This window comes from Echinops telfairi, unplaced genomic scaffold (assembly GCF_000313985.2).
Source record: "Echinops telfairi isolate 266 unplaced genomic scaffold, ASM31398v2 ScPeMD7_19;HRSCAF=73, whole genome shotgun sequence".
Classification (NCBI taxonomy): domain Eukaryota; kingdom Metazoa; phylum Chordata; class Mammalia; order Afrosoricida; family Tenrecidae; genus Echinops; species Echinops telfairi.
Window position 1 is genome coordinate 9429091 of NW_022103916.1, and position 8292 is coordinate 9437382.

At 40.5% G+C, this 8292-nt stretch overlaps 1 pseudogene; it reads left to right on the plus strand.

The window, feature by feature from the left end:
- Window positions 1-8066, plus strand: part of LOC101651712 — a 9398-nt pseudogene extending 1332 nt beyond the window's left edge.
- The last annotated feature ends 226 nt before the right edge of the window (window positions 8067-8292 follow it).

Consider the following 8292-nt stretch of genomic DNA (forward strand, 5'->3'; position numbering starts at 1 on the left):
GATAGATAGATAGATAGATAACATAAAAAATAAACAGTTAATTAAATTATAAAGCAGTACAAATGGCTCAGTGCAACTCACTCCCTTGAGACAGCTGTGAGACACTGACAGTACTTCAAGTCTTGAGGGCCGCTGGGTAGTCCTCTGTAGAACAATTCAGGCTATCTGGGCACAGGCAGCAAACAGCAAGGCAGGTCACTAACAGTCAGCCAGATGACAGGGTCCGACAGTCCCCAGTTCAAGAGATGTGAATTCCAATGGTGTGGCGAAGCAGGTCTTGAAGGAACCTCAAATTACAATGACACCGTCCACGGGGTAGGCGTCCTACAGGTAGTGTAGCTTGCAAATTGAGGCACAGAATGAGCAAGGCACACTGGTCCGGTGATCAAAGAGCACGAGACAAAAAAGGCGAGGCTCACCGAACCATTTATCTCTCCACCCTTCAATTAATCCCACATATGTTTACCAGCCAGGTTAGCACAATAAACGTTAACTATCTCAACGAAGGTTACTGGTTTTGTTTCTCTAGACAGCTGAGCCTAACACAGGACTTGACCCTTTGCTTTTTCATGCTTTCTCCTTCACCCAGAGATGAGTGAAATAGCTTTTACTCTCATGAGACCGGCTGTGAGGAAAATCTCTCTCCTTGAGGGACTTTGAGATTGTCACAAATATTTTTTTGCCTACCTCCCCCCCCCACTATGTGGCCTCATGTCAGTGTATAAATTTCCTTGGGAATGCATCTTAAGTGGATGGCAAATATTTGAGGAAAGGCTGGTCTGAAGTCAGATGCTGGATGCATGGGCTGAAGACCAACCTTGATACAAGTAAGGCAGCTAGATGCAGGGACAGTTAATTACTAGGTAAGAAAAGGGAAAAAAAGCATGAACCATCAAATCCGAGTAGATTTCCTGTTAGAATCAGAATTGGGGAACAAATATGAGGTCAATTCTCGTGTGCACTGGGATAATTGAGAAGTGATGAGCAGGTCACATCCAGACCTGTCAAGTTAAAACTAGGAAGGATATGTGTGGGTAAAGGCCAACGATGTTGCTGAAAATCCTATAATGTACAGGACAGCCTTCTGCAACAAATATTCAGTCCAAGATATTGACCCTAATTCTACTCCTGGATATGTACTCAGAAGTCTTGAAAGCAGGGAGTCAGACAGACATTTGTAAACCAGGATTCACCGCAACATTATCACAAAAGCCAAAAGGTAGAAACCACTCAAGTGTTCATCAACAAATGAATGGGATGAGCAAAATGTGATATATACATAAATTCAATATTACTCAGTCATTAGCAGAAATGGAGTTCTGATACATGCTATTATATGGATGAACCTTGAAAACATTAAGCTGAATGAAGTAAATCATCTACCAAAGAACAAATCATGTTTGCTCCTACATGCATGAAATATCTAGAATCACCTGGAGTATACAGAACTAAGGTTATCAGTGATTACCAGGGTTTGGCGGAGGGGAAATGGAAAGGCATTCCTTAAGGAGTTCTGAATTTCTGTTTTGTTGTTGTCAGCAGCTGTCGAGTAAGCCCTTAACTCATGGTGATGACAAGAAGATTAGACTATTGTTATATTTTGGGTTTCCGGGGATGCCATGTTCCCTGTAAGGCCAGTATCATCATAGGGCTTAATCGATGGTGTGGTTCACTGAGAGTTGGGTAGAAACATATTCAAAGTGTCTACCCTGGGGTTTATTCTCCCCTTCGGTTCCCTACAATTTTTGTTTAGTATCCATTCCCAATGTGAGGTTTCTCCTCTCCATTTACCCAGCATACCCATCAACAGAAATATCAGTGCCTCTCTGTAATGTAGATACTCCCCTCCCCTGATCCTAGCTTGCGTTTCCTGCAAGGTTCTCCTCTCATTCCTCTGTTGGGCCTGTTGATTTGTTGCAGCCTTGTCTCAGTGTTGTATAGTACCCAGTGGATGGTCTTCTCCCATTTCCCCCTTTGTGAAGGAGTGGCCTCAGCCAATGGGAGGTCTCCTCTTTTGAGCTGGTTCTTAGCAATACACAAAAGGTGGGTGGTGTATGGTTCAGAGTCGAATTCCTTCACAGGCTTTCCAAGACTGCAATCTTGACAGGAGCAGATCCGCGCGGTCCTTTTGTGGAGCCATTGGTGGGCAAGCAACTGACTGGACTATTATGTCGCTAGGGCTTTTCTCTCAACAATAGCCAACTGTCACATCTTTCTCCTGTGGAGCAGCTGGTGGGCTCTACCTGCTGACCTTTCAGTTAGCTAGTGAGCGAATGATCCTTGCACCATCATGGCTGTTCCTGGGCACTTATTCAGTGTAAAATGGTGTTCTAAGCATGCTATATGTATTGGCTGTCTACCCATCCCAACAACTCTTAAAATTCGTCACTATTATTAGCCTCATTTTGTCAGTTAGATCCCTGAGACACAGAGAGACAAAAATCACATAGCCAGAAAAGAATAGAGTTGGAGATTCACATTTTTGCAGGACACTCTCAAAGCCCACGGGTATGGTCACCGAGCCTTACAGCAGACACTTAGTCTTCTGAGGGGAATTGAGAGCAGTTTTTGGACTTACAGTAATTTCTAAGTCTTGCTTACAAATGAATCATACTACATGTCAGGCACTGTGTTTTATAGCCTGGGAATAAAAAAATGAACCAAATAGCATGTCTCTGATGGAAGGAGTACACAGCTTTTAAGAAGGAAGGTGGGAAGAACAGAATCACACAAATGCATGTCAACGTGGAGCTTTGGTTGTTTTTTTTCTCTGAGTGTGTATGAAGTAGGGGTTCTGGCTTCGATAGGGAAGGTCAAGCATTTGGAGAGGGCATTTGCGATGGTTTACCTGTTCAACAAGGTCTGTGGCTCCATCTAAGAAGCTTGAAGGCTGGGGCTTGGGTTAGCTATAGATTTCTTCACTGACACAGCTAGAGCCTAGGCAGGGACGATTTGAAGGCTGGTCTCATTCTGTAAGAAAGCCCCCACATGTAGTCTGTCCAAATAACTTGGACGTTCCAAAAGATTACAGTTGATTTCCAAGAGAGAGTATCCCAAGGGATTCATTTAAAAAGTAAACATTTATGGGGAGCTGATATCAGGGGCTCAAGTGGGAAGAGAATGCTTTGAAAATAATGATGGCGACATTTGTGTAAATGTGCTTGACACATTGGAGGATTGTATGGATTGTGATAAGAGATGTAAGAGCCCTCAATAAATGTATTTTAAAAAATAAAATAAAAAAGTAAACATTTAAGGAGAACTAAGCAGAAGTTATATGGCTTTTTATGAGTCAGGAAAAAAATCAGCCAGCCTTACTCCATCATATGCCATTGGTAAAAACAGTCATCAGCCTTCCCAGATTCAAGATGAGAAGACATAAATTTCACTTCCCAATGAGTTACATTATAAGAAAAGGCATAGTTCAAAGGGGAATTTGTTTAGCAGGGGGAGTGAGTCTTTAACTGTGAATATTTTGTGAATAATTAGCTTTAGTGTTTCATTATATGCTCAATATTCACACCCAAGGATTTTGAGTGATGGAGTCTGGAAAAGTTTGTCAGCACTGGAAATTCCTTCCTTAAGTAAATCAGAACTCTTGGGCTGGTTTTTAGCAATTTATGTTGACCAGCCCTTCAGGTAAGTTTTTTTTAGCATACATTTGAGAAACTATGTTCTACAGTATAGATTCCCAGAAACACTGAGGAAATGGTTGGCCCATGCTAAACTACGAAATCTCTGCTGCCTTTCTCTCTTCTACATCATCGTGGTGAACCAGGCAGACATGCTATCCAGACCCTCTACAACAAAGAAACAAGAGACGGAGTGAAAGAGATATGGATGATAAGTCAGAAACACTGAACTTCAGAGGAAAGGATTGAGAAGTGGATTGATTATTTTCTAGGAGAAGAAGTGCCAATAGAGCAGTCAGTTGAAATGGATCTATTGTCAGCTGGCCTAATACAGCATAACTCTTTTGAATTTTAGTGAGTAGTATTTGATTGAGATAGCGACTTGATCATCAGCTCCATTCTCTCTCTCTCTTTAAAATCATTTTATTGGGTGCTCTTACAGCTCTTATCACAATCCATACATACAACCATTTTGTCAAGCACATATGAACACATGTTGTCATCATCATTTTCAAAACATATTATTTCTACTTGAGCCCTTGGTATAAGCTCGCCCACCCCCCTCATGAACCCTTGATAATTTATAAATTGTTATTTTTTTCATGTCTTACACTAACCACTGTCTCCCTTCAACTACTTTTCTGTTGTCCGTCTCCCTGGGAGAGGGTTATATGTCGATCATTGTGTTTGGTTCCTCCTTTCTCCCCCCCACCTTCCCTTTCCCCTCCTGGTATCGCTACTCTCAATAGAGGTCATGAGGGGTTTGTCTGTCCTGGATTTCTTGTGTTTCCAGCTCTTATTTGTACCCGTGTACATGCTCTGGTCTATCCAGATTTGTCAGGTAGAATTGGGGTCATTATCGTGGGGTGGGAGAAAGCATTAAAGAACTAGAGGAAAGTTGGATGTTTTGTTGGTGTTATACTGCACCCTGACTGACTCGTCTCTTCTTTGTGACCCATCTGTGAGGGGATGTCCAATTTTCTACAGATGGGCTTGGGGCCTCCACTCTGTGCTCCCCCTTATTCACATAGATATCATTTTTTGTTCTGGGTCTTTGATGCCTGATACCTGATCCCATTAACACCTCATGATCACACAGGCCGGTGTTCTTCTTCCATGTGGGTTTTGTTGCTTCTCAGCTAAATGTCTGCTTGTTTATCTTCAAGCTTTTAAGACTGTATATGCTATATCTTTTGATAGCTGGACACCATCAGCTTTATTCACCACATTTGCTTATGGACCCATTTTTTCTTTAGCGATCATGTCAGGGAAGGTGTAGCTCCACTCTTTCAGGACAACACAAGCACCTACATTGGTGGTTAGCAACCAGGGTGCTCTAATCTTGTTTCCCACACTCTACTGGTGACCAGAAATATTACCAGTTCCCAACTCTCACCCAACCAACGACTGGTGACACCACCCATCACCATGCACTGAACTGGCTCTGCCTGAGGCCAGAGGTGTGCCCTTCTCGACTGGATGCTGAGTGCACATCACAGTTGCATCTGGAAGCACACACGCTGCCTCCTTAGACCAGCAGAATGTGCAATGCTGCACAAGAACTATGCCACGAACCACCGCTGTGTGAGCAGAAACTCTTTTCAGAACTAACCACCTTACCTTGAGCTACAATCTGGGCCCCAAAGAGTTCCTTCTAGAAAGAGGCACCCTGACTACAGTCACCTTCTGAATCAGCACAAATTCCCCCTGGATTAGGCTCCTTGAGTTCATACACCTTTTAGGCTATCAGGAATTTCCTCTATGATCAAAGCTTTATCCTTACTCCCCATGTCCTCCTTGGCTGGTAGAGGGCACTGACACATGCAGGGAAACTTGTCCCACATAGTTGTCTCTTTCTGGTTTCTGCCTCTACCAGTTTTCTCCTTTCTTTGTATTTTTCATGGCTTTCCCCTTTCTATGCCCTTCTCCATTTTCCTTTCTTTTCTTCTGATTCTCTTTCCCCATCTCTTTTTCTTTTCCCCCCTCTAATCACTTTTTATTTTATCTTTTCCTCTCCTTAGCTTTAATTATTGTGTTTCTTTTCTTTTCATCTTAACTAATTTTTCTTTTCTTATTAGTTATAGCTATAAATTCACACATTAAAAAGAGAAGTTAACAATTCAACCTAACAGCTTCAACAATTAGAAAAGGAGCAGAAAATGAGCTTATAGTCTGTGGAAAAGAATGAACAACAAGGATAAGAGCAGGAATAAATGGAATAAAAGTAGGAAAACAATATACTCAATATGACAAGAAATTGGTTCTTTGAAAGGATTTAATACATTGACAAACCAATGGCAGATCTAACAAGGGAAAAATAGGAGATGGAAATAAAATGAATAAAAACACTAAATGGGTGACATCACAACATAAACTAATGAAATCAAATGAATAATAGCAAAATGCCATGAAGAATAGTATTCTAATAAATGTGGAAACTTAGAAGAATCGAGCAAATTTCCAGAAACATATTGTATACCTAAACCGACACAGACTCTGAAATTGTAACTTTGAGGAGACCTATTATAAAAGAAAGTGTACAGCCATTGAAAAACTCCCAACAAAAAAATTCTGGGCCTTAATGGCTTTCTTGATAGATTCAGCAAAACATTCAGAGAAGTCTACACTAAGTCTACTCAGACTGTTCTATCATATAGTAAAGGATGAACTACTGCCCAATTCACCTTGTGAAACAAGCATATCCCTGATACCAAAACAAGGTAAACCTCACTAAAAATGAAAATTATAGATCAAGATCTCTCATGAAAACTGATGCAAAGATTCTCAAAAAAAAAAAAGAACAATTTCCAACCAATAGAATCTAACAACATATTTTAAAAAATAATACATCATGACCAAGTGAGATTCACATCAGGATGGTTCAACATCAGGAAAAAAATCTGTGTAATTCAAAACATAAATAAAACAAAGGAATAGAAGCACATGATCATAACAAATATTGCAGAAATGCATTCGACAATATCCAGCAGCTATCTCTGAAAAAAACCCCTTTGATACTTAAATTGTGAACTCCTGTTTTGCAGAAGGCTATGGATGACTTCGGAAACCCAAAATCCATTTGCAGGATCTATATATAGATTAAGCCTCTGGTGATTTTCCTCTGAATATAATCGAGGGATGGAAAGAACCTGGTTATGGGATAGACGGTATTATAGAAATGATTATAATAGATTAAAAAACAACATGTAATTTGAGTGGTTAAATCCAATAAAAAACAAAATGCAGCCTTCTAGTAGAACTAAGTAAATTTAGAATATCATCAGGATTTTATTTGAGTATTTCAATAAAATTGGTACTTCGGTTAGGAGATATTTTATGCTTTAATGCAAATATTATTGGAGTTACAATAAAAATACATTAGTTGACAAGAGAATCATATCACTGCAGTAAATACAAGCAATTTGGCTTTGATGGAATTTTAAATTTTTATACCCCTTCATGTTATCAGGGAAATATTCTAAGGAGGAATTTTATGTTGATTTTTTTTGAAAGATGAAATATTGGATGTTAACCATTGTTTGAAGTAGCAATGGCATTGTTGGAAAGCAATGAATTAAAAATGTAACATTTATTATAGTGGTATGTATCTTTATCAAGGTAAATTTAATGTAAATAAATGTTAATGAGTATCCCCAAAAAGAAATTCTGTAGAATACAGTATCCCTATGAAGCACCCGTCAGCAGGTTCACAGGGTCTTAAAATAATGCCATGTCCCTAAAATTCATCTCTGCGGGAAAATGATTGAAACCTTAGCCTGGGAATCTCCTCACTGAAGGGCTCAATAGAGAAACAAACAAGAAGGCCCTTGAAGCAGTATTTGGCAAATATGGACTAATCATGGAAGTACTCCTGATGAAAGACAGAGAAACAAACAAATCCAGAGGATTTGCTTTTGTCACCTTTGAAAGCCCAGCAGATGCGAAAGATGCAGCTAGAGCTATGAATGGAAAACCTTTGGATGGAAAAGCCATCGAAGTCAAATGAGCCACTAAATCAACATTTAAAAGTAATAGGTGTACCACCTCCTCTCCTTCTAGACCAGTGCGCAACAGCAGTGCAATGGGAGGAAGAGCTCCTCTATCACGTGGAAGAGATAGTTACGGAGACCCACCATGAAGAGAACCCTTGCCCACCTTCAGAGGCGCGCTTTTTTGTCCCCAAGAGATAATGGATATCTACTAAAGGCAATTATTCAAGTAGATATTACCCCAGTTCTCACGATACAAGAGATTACGCACCACTACCAAGAGATCATACCTATGATGATTATGGTCATTCCACTTCATATGAGGACTTCATACCCTCCAGAGGCTATAGTGATAGAAATGGTTGTGGGCATGATCGTGATTATTCAGAGGACCATCTAAGTGGAGGTTCCTACAGAGATTCCTATGAGAACTGTGGAAATTTAAGCAGTGCTTGACATATCCAAGGGCCCCCGCCAGCTTATGATGGAAGCAGTTGCTATGATAATTGCAGCAGCTCACAGGATGGATATGGTAGAAATTGAGAGAGTTACTCAAGCAGCCGAGGTGATCTCTACTCAAGAGGTGGTGATAGAGTTGGCAGTCCAGAAAGAGGGCTTCCGCTCTGCTATGGACAGGGGTACCCTCCTCTGCATGATTCCTACAGCAGTTC